Source organism: Vicugna pacos, chromosome 36 (assembly GCF_048564905.1).
Source record: "Vicugna pacos chromosome 36, VicPac4, whole genome shotgun sequence".
In the NCBI taxonomy this organism is placed as follows: Eukaryota; Metazoa; Chordata; class Mammalia; order Artiodactyla; family Camelidae; genus Vicugna; species Vicugna pacos.
Genome location: NC_133022.1, coordinates 7026095 through 7039779, shown reverse-complemented (window position 1 = coordinate 7039779; position 13685 = coordinate 7026095). Strand labels below are relative to the sequence as shown.

At 38.5% G+C, this 13685-nt stretch overlaps 1 non-coding gene across 1 annotated transcript; it reads left to right on the top strand.

The window, feature by feature from the left end:
* The first annotated feature begins 10107 nt into the window (after positions 1–10107).
* On the top strand, positions 10108–10237 carry LOC140691730 (small nucleolar RNA SNORA18). Its single transcript, XR_012067416.1, has one exon. It is a non-coding gene; the product is annotated as a small nucleolar RNA SNORA18 (small nucleolar RNA).
* Positions 10238–13685: the final 3448 nt, after the last annotated feature.

Genomic DNA, 13685 nt, shown 5'->3' with positions numbered 1-13685 from the left:
AGTGATGGAAATGTTAGCTGCTTTGTGGTGGTGGTTTCATCTATCATAATTCATCAAACTGTATATATGAAAGATGTATATTTTACTGTACAGGAATCATACCATAATAAAAGTGTTTTTTAAAAAGTCCAGAATTAAACTACACATTTATAGTCAACTGATCTTCAGTAAAGATGCTGAGAACACTCAATAACATTTCCTTTAATTAACTGTATTGGGAAAACTGGATTCACATGCAAACAAATGAAATCAGATGCTTATCTCACACCATATACAGAAATTAACTCACACACACAATAGGCTATTGTTCAGCCATGAGAATGAAGGAAATCCTGCCATTTGTGACAACATGGATGGATCTTGAGAGAATCCTGCTTAGTGAGATAAGTCATAAAAAGACAAATACCAAATAGTCTCACTTATATGTACAATTAAGAGAAACACACAATGAGATAGCACCACACATCTATTAGAATGTCCACTATTCAGCTGATAATTCCAAGCACTGATGAGAGTGCAAACAACTGGAAATCTAATCAGTGCTAACGTGAATACAAAGTGGTACAGCTACCCTGGAAAACAGTTTTGCATTTTCTTATAAAGTAAAATCTTGCACTTAACTTACAATCTGGCAAACCATTTGAGGTAGTTAACCAAGAGAAAAAAAATTTTATGTCCACACAAAAACTTGTGTGTCTCTATTTACGGCAGCTCCAGTAGCCTGGAAACAAATTGGAAACAAACTAAATATCTCTAACGGCAAAGTGGATAAATAAAACTGTGGTGTCTCCCACTGGTGGGGAGCAACTAAAAAAAAGCAATTAAAAAAAAAGTGAGCCACTGGTACACACAACACAGAGAAACCTCCAGTGCATACTGCTACGTAAAGGAAGTGAAACTAAAAAAAATAATGCTGCACAGTGTGTGTTTCTATACTTAGGACATTCTGGAAAACACAAAACTAGCTGGAGAACAAATCTGTGGTTCCCAGGAGTTGACGTTGGGGACAGGCCTGACTATAAATGGGCAGCAGTAGCAAAGGTACAGGAAATTATGGAAATTTTCTATGTTGTGGATGTAGCTGTGGTTACACAACCATGTACATTTGTCAAAACATAACCGTACATGAAAAAGAATGAAGCTTACTGTGTGGGCATATTAAATACTAACTTAGAATATAGAAATAAAGAGAGACAGAGAGGAGGCCTTTGCTTAGTTAGACCTCAGAGCTCTCTGGATGACAGAGAATTCATTTAAGAAAGGTGTAAGACACCATAAATACATACCTAGTGCACAACAGTGAATAAAATGCATAGCCCTGCCCTCAAGCAGTTTAGTCCACTTGGGAAGACAGCGATCAAGATGGTTTCAACAGGATGCCTGCCATCTTCAAATAGAATGAGAAACTCCGTCAACCATTCTGCCCCCTTGCCTTGTATGCTGTATTCAACCCTCCCCAACCAAATGTCCTCATAGAGTGGCCCACTCCCACTATCTCCAGCCCCTCATGTTCCACTCTCTCCTCACAATCCCACAACCTAGATGCTACACCCTCACTTGATGGGACGGTCCTCATCTGGGCCACCAAAGTTGACTGCTTACTTGTTAGTCCCCATCTTACTTGACTTCCAGCAGCTTTTGGTTCTGTAGATGACTCATCCTTCTGGAGACAATCTGTGCCCGTGACCCTCCAGGTTTCCTTGTCTCTCTCTGAATGCTCCTTCTCCACCAGTGTTAGCACTCCAGAAGACTTTGTCCCACCCTAGTTCTTCTGCTCTTACTCTATTCCACCTCACTTGGAAAGCTCCCCATATCCAGTTTCAACTGACAACTAGTTATTGGTCAGTTCCCAAGATGTATCTTCTGCTCAGAGCTCTTCTCAAAGCTCCACAGTTATAATTTCTAACCACCTATTCCAGATCTCACATGGATGGCTCAAAGGCACCTCAGCTCAGTATGTTCACCACTAGACCCATGAATTTCCCTACCAAACTTGTCCTATTCCCATTTATCACTTTTGGTCCTGGCGTGTAGGCAGCCAGGAACACAGGCACTATCTTTGACCCTCTTATCTAATTTGCCAAAGAAATCCAAATCATCATTGATGTCTACAGATGTTATTTCCTAAATATCTTTCAAGTTTGCCTATATCACTCCATCCCCACAGCCTACACCCTAATCTGAGGAACATCTATCTGGGGCTTTCTAAAAACTCTACCTGTTCCCAATATAATTTCCTATTCACCAGGCTTTTTTTCAAACTATGAATTTGATCCCATAACCTCTTACTTTCAAAACATCAGATGGTTCCCATTACTGCTAGAATAAAGTCCAGTGCTCACCAGGATCTATCCATCCCTGTATGGTCTGGCTCTTGACTCATTCTGGTGTTCTTGACTCATTCTTCTCACTTATTCCTTTTCTTCCAGCTACAGGGATTTTTTAAAATTTGCTCAAAGGAATCATGTACCCTGCTACCACAGGGCCTTTGCATGGATTCTTTTTCTATGGATTTCTCTCATTTCCCTGTTGCCCCAACACTAACTAGCATATTTCCCCATCCATCAGATTTTAGCTTCAGTATCAATTGAAGAGAAAATGCTTTCTTTACACCTAAGTCTGGGTCAGACTGCCTAAGTTTTTCCTTTATTTTCCTCAGAGAATTTTTTCTATTAAAAATTATAAAGTCATTCATGTGGACTTTGGATTATGTCAACCACCAACACGAGGACTGTAAAATTTTTGAAATCAGGGACTCTATATTTTGCTCAATACTGAAACTCTAGTATCTAACACATTGGCTACTTCACAGTAGGCACTCAATAAATGTCTGCTAATGATTGGACTCAATAGTCCAACAGAATGAAGTAGTATAATGTTATGCATGTCTGTAAACTTTGTAACAGCAATGGATTCGACACAACTTAACTGCCTATCAGCTGAAGACTTGATTATATATATTATGAGATATCCTTCCAATAGAATACTATGCAGTCATTTAAAGCAACATATATACATTGATATGGAAAGAATTTCAAGATTCACTTGGGAAAAAGGCAGCCAGAGCAGAGTAAAGTGTGTGTCGTGAACTGCCACTCTTTTCAAAAATGACAGTAATTGACAGGAATCATGTTTGAATTACAAGTTGAATTAAAATACTTATTGTATGTTTACAAGAGACTTAACGATGGTTAATTGTTTGGATGTTTGTAGAGTAGTTGGGTGGATGGGTGTTAGCCGTGGAAGAGAAAACTCTGCTATCATTTTATACTTGTAGATTTGGGAACCAATGTGGATGTGTTATCTGTTTATAATTAGGTAAATGAATATTTAAAGAGATGCTCCTTTGCAGGATCCCAATCAATTCTGTTGAATGAATTACAACATCGTGATCGATTCTCCATCATCTTTTCCCACCTCCAACACATCTCGTGTCACCACTGCTGCCCCCAATCTGCCATTACCCTGGGAAGAGGTAGGGTGCTTTTTAAAAGTGACGTATGTTTTATGTTTCAAAGCAAAATTTCTAATTAACAATATACAATCATAAATGTTTATAAATGCTGAGTGCTTTCAAACATCAGCTCTAATTAGATCCTTACAAGGACCTGTGACAGTTTATGTTTTTAGCCCTAGTTTAGAGAAAACTAAAGTTCTAAGCAGCTAAAGACTTTGTCCACTGTCACTCCTCTGGAAATGACAGGGCCAATTTAAAGAGGAAAAAAACGGCAACAGGACTTTCACAGATTTTATTTCCATACTCTGACATTCCTGGACAGATTGATGTAAGTGTGGGTCAGTCTGGGTTTTGGTCCTGGGGGAAAACCTTGGCAGAGGGAGGGAAATAACCAACTTCTATTTTGACTGTTGCACTCACTCAGCATGGAAGGAAAGAGAAAGGGAATTGTTCCTGGCTGGTGTGAAAAGATCTTGCCAGGAATGGAATGGACTCTCCAACATGCCAAAGACATCCCTGAGGTCCCACTAATACCAGGATGCTGAACCATAGAGATGCTGAACACTAGGATTCTGCTGAATTCTTGTCAACTTTTGAAAGCAAAATTGTTTCTACCGACTGAGGTGTGGCTGGGACATTTGTGGATGAAACTGGAGAATGGAAGGGTTTGTCTTCTGAGGACAGAGTTGCAAATCACCCTGAGTGTGCATCTCAAAAATTTTCCATATATACGGTTTTCCTCTGATTCCATATCTTACCCTCTGGATCAACTCTATTGTCCCAGATTCATGTGATGCTACCAATAAAAAGAATGAAATGCACCCTTCAAAACTACAGCCTGGAGCCCCAGTGGAAGCTGACTGGGGGCTTAGAACAGGAGCAGAAACAGTGGAAAGGGCACCTTGTAAATGATCTTTCAGGATTTCTCATCATCTCAATGCGGTATGTAATACAAGAAAGCCGTGTAGCTTGCAACATCCAAGGCCATTCATAATTGTCTCAAACATGTGTTCTGATGACCAGAATACTACCTCTACCCTTGGCCAAGCAAGAGAGGCCTTGGAAACTCCTCTGGTTCCTCCTCACTGAGGACCCACCACCACAGAAATTGCATGACTGTTTCTGATGCAACATGACATATTTATCCCAGGCAGGAGAGGAAATTGGATGCTCAAACTTGACACAGGAAAGGCTGAGAATTGTTAGATCTTTTTTTCTTGAAGACATGAGTAAGTAATTGTCCATAACCCTTCATCCAACACTGAAAGCTTAAAATCACAACTACTTTCATTGCTCCAGATTTTCTAACAATGTCTCCAAAATTATCACAAAATGTAAAATCTAAAATTTACCAGAAAGCTAACTTAGTTTTAGTCTCACCCTAAATTCTCAACATGGAGATTTCACTTGGCTCTGATGTAGTGCCCTCCAAATTGGGCAGGAGATAAAGATGGAAGAAGCCAAGGGGTTGAAATGTACAAGGTCCATCAGCTCCAACACCCATATTTGGCTTCACAGCCACTCAACCATCTGGAAAATTTCCTTTTCTGCCTGAAAATCTCTTACAGCAATGCAGCACACCCACCCTCTGTCATCTAAGAGACCTGGATGATGAAAGGGAAAAGGAATTCTCACCAAGATCAACATCTGAATACCAGAAATAGGACAGCCTTTGCACTGAAATAACTATCCATGGCCCTATTCTGTTTTCTTCAAATGACGGAAAATCTAATTCCCAGGAAATACTAACAGCTTCATTATGTGACCACAGAGCTACTCAGTTACGTAGTTAAGGAGTTTGGAGACTGAGGTATAAACTGATGAGATGTTTTTGACACAATATCTGATCCCATGATATAAATCTATTGCTAGCCAGTGTAAGCAAAACTCTCACCAACAGGAGAATCAAAGGACCAAGATGAAAAAGCTTTTATATGGAATATGCTCATGTCTGCCTCAGGCTGGGGATACTAATGTTCACATTTGATTGGTCCTGTTCAACGTGGTGTGGGGGCTGGTACAGACTAAAAGGGTGGGAAAAAATCTGGTGATTTGAAGCATGTTGGGAGCAAAATATAGGAGAAATGCTCAGAAGATTCTGGCAAAACATGGAGGGTTACTCAGAAGTGTCTAGATCCCTGTCAGTTGGGTAGGCCTATGGAAGGGACCCTTGATAAAGCAATGATCTGGCCTGAGGTGCCATAAATGTCTGCACGGCCTGGCTCTGATTTTAGGGAGACTATACCATAATCTCCTCCACAGCAGAACTCAGGTCACTCTCAGCTCTGATTCCAGTTTCTGGCCTCCCTGAGTATGTCCTCCCAGGTAGCTGGTGGTTCCACATTTGCAGCCCCCTTAGTCACATTGAGCCATTGTCTCTGCCAGCCTCCAAGGGAGAGCTGACTGCTGTGCATCTCCTCGGCTCCAACATCTTACAGCTGTCTCTGGTCCCGCCTGACTCCCCAGGTTCCAACCTCTGGTGTCTCCTTACATAAAAGACCACATGATCCTCCCTATTTTCTCAGAACAACAATGAGACCTCTTGCAGGCTGGTCTACTGAAGCATCATGGCCCAATTCCTGGTCCTCCTCCATTGTATCCTACTGCTTCCAAAAACCTAAGAGTTTTTCCAAGAAATGCTAACCCATCGTGCTCTGAGCATGGACCCCAGGGCCACACCACCTGTGGGGGACCTAAGGGAAGTTATTTAATCTTCTGATGCCTCAGTTCACTCATCCATAAAATGGAAATAGTAATGGTACACCTACCTCCAAGTGTTTTGTGAGAATCAAATGCAAAATTTGTAAAACATTTAAGTGGTGTTAGTTATTATCATTATTACATAGAATTTAATTGAGAATAAATAAGTCTCTACATAATGAGGGGAACTGGGAGAAAAGCTCACATTAAAATACTGTCTTTGGTAAGTTTTCTACTTCTTAACTATGGAAAAGTTAGCAATACCACTAACAGCTTGCCTCTAATGACATTAAACTCATTCACTTAAAAAAGAAAAGTCAGAAAGCTTAGATGTTTGGAAAGTGTTGTTTCGATTTATAGATTTAACTGAACAAGCATAATCCTATCATTTGCATGAACCATTCTGAGCCTCATGAGTTTGACAGACAGCAAGTATCCCAGACTTTGCAAACTGATCATTTCAGTCACACAGAGATCTCGCTGGAGATCACCTAATGGCAGTGCAAAACTGAGATGGGCATTTATGTGGCTGGATTTGGGGATATTTGAGGAAATCAAGTTAATAATAATAATATTTTTATTTTTATTATTATTATTAGCCTCAAACCTAGAACACGGACACTGGGGCCAGAGAGTGAGTTCAAATCCCAGCCCCGTCACCACTGGCTGTGTGACCCTAGCAAGTTAGTTAACGTCTCTGTGTCTCAGTTGCCTCATCTGTAACAACAGGAGGACTGTAACTTTGTCACCAGGAAGTGAGATATTCGATGTAAGGTGCTTAGGACACAACCTGCCACATACTAAACACTCAAGTCATGTTAACTGTCGTTATTAGCACGTTGCAGACACAGAGCATCTGGCATCTGCAAACACCACTAGTCTCTTCAGAAGGCAGGGCAGTGGGGTCACCAGTGTGGTGTTTGTAAGAGGCCAGCAGGACTTCCCCATAAACTTGCTTCTCCTAAGCCCCATCTACTTGATATGTGAAATGCACTGAGAAGGTTCCCACCACATGACACCATTTGAAGACTTTCTCCACTGTACAGAGGCTTCCTTGTGAGGAAAGGTTTGACTTCCTTCACCTCCTGAGCACTGGAACTGACCCCGGGCCTAAGAGATACTTCATAAATGTGGAATGAACCAGTGAGCACTCATTCCTCTAGATTCTAAGTGGCTTTAAATGTCAGGTCCCTTATGAAAATACAAATCCCTTAGTGAACTGAATGAACTGAACTCCTCAGCAAACATCTTGGTGACGATTAGTGAGCACTGAGCTGAGGGAGGACAGTGACAGCATCCTACTGCTTGCACTTCGAGCACATTTCAACACATCAAGCCCCAAATTCACAGAGCAAAGGCAAAATCTGTCCATTATGATTTAAAAGAAAAACCTAATCTCAATGAGATCAGAGTAAATGTTTTCTGTTTATCTGGCTAATAGCTATAAAATGGAAGTTCACATTTCAAGGAATTCCTATTTGTATTCCATAGATTTTAGTAAAGAAAAGCTCCATTTCTGGAGATTGGCATATAGAACTTTTATAATATTTCCATCTGTAAAGAATTCCCATAGAAATCACGCTGTGGGGAATACCAAATTTGCAAATACAGGGTCAGAATTGTTAGTTTAGTCTTTTCAGAAAAAGATACAATGCATGAATGACTAGTCAGAGTGTCCAAAGTTAACACAGTCCTCTGTGACTACCATGAACATGCAAGGCTATCAACACAGAGGAACAGGAAACTCTGAAACAGAAAAATATTTCAAGGTTCTCTGGAGATAAACTGCAATATACCGAGTGGCATTAGGAAGCACAAGGTGAAAAATGTGTTTCATTAATATACAAATATACTATTTATTAAATTATATTTTTTATTGAGTTATAGTCAGTTTACAATGCTGTGCCAATTTCTGGCATACAGCTCAATTTTTCAGTCCCATATGAGTATATATATATACATATATTCATTTATTTTCATATTCAATTTCACTCTGAGTTACTACAAGATCTTGAATATATTTCCCTGTGCTCTACAGTATTAGCTTGTTTATCTCTTCTATATACACCTGTCAGTATCTACAAATCTCAAACTCCCCGTCTGTCCCTTTCCATCCCCCACCCCCCCTGACAACCACAAGTTTGCATTCTATGTCTGTGAGCCTATTTCTGTTTTGTATTTAAGTTCATTAGTCTTCTTTTCTTTTTATAATTATCTTTTAATAACTATCAGAAACAGGTCACCAAATCCACAAAGAGTCAATACATCCCTTATTCATAAATATTTAAAGATTATAAGTGGGATCATTTCATTCAGGTCAGTCATCTCATCATTCAAAGGTCATAAATATCTTCTATATGGAGAGACTAAGCTGAAGGAAACACTGGGAAGAACTTTTCTTCATTCAAAAACAAAATTTCAGGCTCAAACTGGCAAGGACCACTTGGAACAACTAAAAATAATCCTGAAAAAATTTATACACACACACACAGACACATAAACATACACAAATACATATGAAAAGTTTTCAGACAGTGGATATCAGGGAGCACTGGAATATGACCCTTGAGTGATGAGAAGCAAATGAGGGTGAGCTTGACCACTGCCCTGACTCACTGCTTGGAGGGCGTTCCCAACCCCAGTACAGGAAGTGGGGACCCACAGGGAGCCTGGTGGTCTCCCTTCATTGAGGAGGGGGATTTGTGAGTCTGTGGAGTCCAAGGCAACTACAATTCACAGAGCAAAGTCCCACAGAGAAGATGTTGTTAAAGAGAAAAAGTTCCAAAACTCTGCAAAAGGTCCTTCTTGAGTGTTCAACACAGTTCTAATCACTGCATATAAAGGAAGAAAGTACTGAAAAATAAGAAAGAACCACCCAAAAGGAGCAAAAGGAACAATTTTTGGAGCTCATGCAGGGCCTGAAATTCTCCCCCTCCACCCCCACCAGAGTGCAAAACCTGAATCCCCAGAACAGTATATAAAGCACTAAGGAGGTTACTGCCCCAGGAGGGGAGCAAAATGAGCCCTAAACTGAAGGTCTCTCTGGTCTAGCACTAACAGAGCTTAAAAGAAAGCTTCAAAAATATCAAACTGTCTCCAAATGAGTTAACTGCATCCCAGAACAAAGCTTCGGGATATTGAGAAGAACATAAAAATATCTGGCACTCAATAAAGTAAAATTCATATTGTTTGTCTTCTAATAAAATTTACCAAGAATGCAAAGAAAGAAAAAATAAATAAAAAATACCATGCATGATGTATACTGAAAGATTATGTCTCCCCAAAATTCATATGTTAATGTCTTAATTTCCACTGTGATAGTGTGATAGTATTTGTTCCTTTGCCGAGGTAATTAGTATTAAAAGAGGTCGAAAGGTAAGGCCCTAATCTGATGCACCTGGAATCTTTGTCAAAGGACTAGGACACATTAGAGAAATTGTGCTTGATCACTTTCTGTCTCTCTCTCCCCATCTCCCCTCTCGGTCTTGCCCCAGATGTACAGACTGTGGAAAGGATATGTGAAACAAAATGCTACCAGAGCTTTAACCTGGACTTCTAGCATCCAAAACAGAAAAAATAAAATTATTTTGTTTAAGCCACCCAGTCAGCATTATTTTATCAGGGTTGCTATGGCTGACTAAGATACCCATAAGAAGAAGAAAGATCAATCATTAGAAACAGAATGAAAAACAAACTTATTGTTGTTTGGGAGGAAGGGGGTGGGGAGGGATAAATTGGGAGTTCAAGACTTGCAGATACTAACTACTCTATATAAAAAAAACAACAAGTGTTTTCTGTATAGCAAAGGGAACTATATTCAATGTCTTGCAAGGGCCTAAGATGATAGAGAATATGAAAATGAATATATGTGTGTATATGGATGGCTGGCATATTATGCTGCATACCAGACATTAATGCAACATTGTAAAATGAATATATTTCAATTAATAAAAGAGAATCACGTGATGGGGCTTTTTCTGTAGACCTACATCATAGGAAGCGCCTCACAGAGTAACTGTGTGGTTTCCTTTCCTCCGAGAACTGCATGTTAGATCTGTGGGAAAGAGCTACAAGACAGAGCAGCTAAATAAACTATGAAAATACCTAAAAAAAAAAAAACCTTTTGTATCTTAGGTATTATCATATCTCAACAATCAGTACTATTCCAGAGTGTGATGTTTGTGATTTGAACTTAATTCAGGTTAAGAAACTGTCAAAACTCACAACCCGGGCCCTGGTTCTCTGACCTCAAATATGTACTAGTCCTAAAGTAACCTGCTTGAGGAAATTGGATTCCAAATGTTTCAAGTGAGGAGATTTAGGAGTGTGTCCATATTTTACTAGAGATCAAAGAAGCTCAACTAAAAGAATTATGGACTGATGGACAGGAAAACTGATGATTGAGCAAATATTCTTTATTTAGTTATGTATTTATGTTTATTACTGCTTTGCCTATTTTTTATTGAGTTATAATCAGTTTACAATGCTGTGTCAATTTCCAGAGTATAGCAAAATTTTTCAGTTATACATGAACATGCATATATTCATTGTCACATCCTTTTTCACTGTGAGTTACCACAAGACCTTGTATCTATTTGTCTGTGCTGTACAGTGTAATCTTATTTATCTATTCTACATATGCCTCTCAGTATACAAATTTCGAGCTTGAGCAAAAATTGTTTTTGAAAGGGCTATCCTGAAGATTATGACAGAAACATAGGAGGAAGTAAGGGGATGGGCAGTGGAAGGAATTAGAACATGTGAATTTCTTCAAAAGTTTATTGACTTACATAATTTTGCGTATTAAATAATAAAAAAAGAAAAACACTTTACATTTAAAAAAAGAGACAGAATTAGAGATAACATTTATGACAGAATTATTTAAAAAGGACCCTAGACAGCTAATATAACCATACTCCATACATTAAAGATGGTAGAAAAAATATTAAGCATGATAAATAAACACACAGAACACATAAGAAAGGTTCAGGCCAAACCTCTAATGGTAAAAATTACAATTTCTAAGAAGAAAAATGCACAGGAATGTATTAACAGCAAATTAGAAACTACAGAAAAAATATTGATCAACTTTTTGATATGATAACAAAAGACAGGCAAAAGGAAACACAAGAAAAGAAGACTGAATAACTGAACACCATAACAGTGAGCTGTGTGAGAACTTCTAGCAGACTAATACATGGAAAATTGGGGTGCCTGGGCAAAGTAGCAGGCAATAAATAAAATGTTTGAAGAATAGTGACCTGAAAACCATAATGCCCAAGGCAACATACAGACTCAATACACTTCCTATCAAATTACCAATGACATTATTCACAACAGCTGCAAACAAAAAAAAAATTTTAAATATGTATGGAAACACAAAAAATACCCCAAAAAGCCAAAACAATCTTGAAGAAGAATGGAGATGGGGGAACCATGTTCTCTGACTTCAGACTATACTACAAAGTTACAGTAATCAGAACATTATGGTCCTTACACAAAAACAGACACAAAGATCAATGGAACAGGATTGAAAGTCCAGAAGTAAACCCATATGATTATGGTCAATTCATCTATGACAAAGGAGGCAAGGATACACAAGGGAGAAAAGACAGTCTCTTCAATAAGTGGTGATGGGGAAACTGGACAGCTACCTGTAAAAGACAGAGGTTAGAACATTCACTAACATCATATATACAAAAATGAACTCAAAATGGATTCAAGACTCAACATAAGACCTGATACTATAAAAGTCCTAGAGCAAAACACAAGCAGAACACTCTCACACATAAATCACAACAATATATTTTTTGAACCAGCTCCTGTGGTAATGGAAATAAAAGCAAAAATAAACAAATGAGATCTAAGTAAACTTAAATGTTTTTGCAGAACTGATGCCATCAGAAAAAAAAAAAGTTAACATACAGAATGGGAGAAAATGTTTGAAAATGCTGAGACCGACAGGGGACTAATTTAAAAAATACACAAACAGCACATACAACTTAATATCAAAAATGCAAGTATCTTAATCTAAAAATGGGCACAAGAGCAAAACAAGCAATTCACCAATGAAGACATACAAATGGCCAATAGACATACGAGAAATTGATCAACATTGTTAATTGGCACATAAATGTAGAACAAAACTACAATTAGATGTCATTTCACATCAGCTAAAATGACTATCATTAAAATGTCTGCAAGCAATAGATGCTGGAGAGGGTGTGGAGGTAAGGGAACAATCCTATACTGTTCATGGTAGTGTGGATTGTGCAGTCACTATGCAGGACAGTATGGAAGTTCCTTAAAAAGCTAAAAATAGACTTACCATGTGATCCAGCAATCCCACTCCTGGGCATAAACCTGGAGTAAAATAAAATTCAGAAAGACACCTGTACCCCAATGTTCATAGCAGCACTATTTACAATAGCCAAAACATGGAAACAGCCTAAATGTCCATCAACAGAAGACTGGTTAAAGAAGATATGGCATATACTTATACATTCATATATACATACAATGGAATACTACTCAGCTAAATAAAAGAAGAAAATAATGTCATTTGCAAGAACATGGGTGGACCTGGACATCATCATTCTAAGTAAAGTAGGCAGGAAAAAGAAAGAAACATACTGTATGATATCATTTAAATGTGAAATCTTTAAAAAACAAAAAGGATAAAAATGAACTGCTTATTATTTATAACTTAATGAATGATTCCTTGAATATGTGTAAGAATATTTGACTGTCCTTTATGATCAAGTTACTGCAGACTTTTGATTCTTATTTTGTGGTTGGCTTTATTCACTTCTTAACTACGTAGGTTTAAAAAGCTAAAGCTCTAATCTGTACTTAAAAACAATGTTCAGTGCATATGTGTAAACTATAAATATGTGCAGAATTCTGTATATATGTATATATGTTAAATATACTCCATATGTGCAAATTGTCAAAATTCTACCTAAGAAAACTGAATAATGATCTTTTTATTTGGTTTTTTGTTTGTAAGTTTGGGGGAAGTAATTAGGTTTGTCAATTTCTTTACATTAATGGCAGTACTGGGGATTGAACCCAGCACTACATGCATGCTGATAAGCATGCGCTCAACCACTGAGAATAGAACTTTATTCCTGAGAATAGGGAAAGCAGGGAGGCACGCCCGATGACTGCCTGAGCTTAGTGCCAGAAGGCAGGTTCCAAGCCGCAGCACAGAGAATGTGAAACTCAAGAGGATGACAGTCACACTGAGTTGAGGGGTAGAGATCAATACTCAGGGAGGCCAAAATGGCTGGATTTGGCAGGACAGCCTCTCTTGGAGGAGCGGGCAGCACAGAGGGTCCCTAGAGTCAGGTTGATTTCTGATCTGTGTAAGAGGACACCATCTAAATTCAGGGGAAACAAGTTTATATTGTAGAGCACAGTGAGCTATATTCACTTCCTTGTAGTAACTTATGTTGAAAAAGAATCTGGAAATGAATGTATGCATGTTCCTATATGACTGAAGCACTGTGCTGTACACCAGAAATTG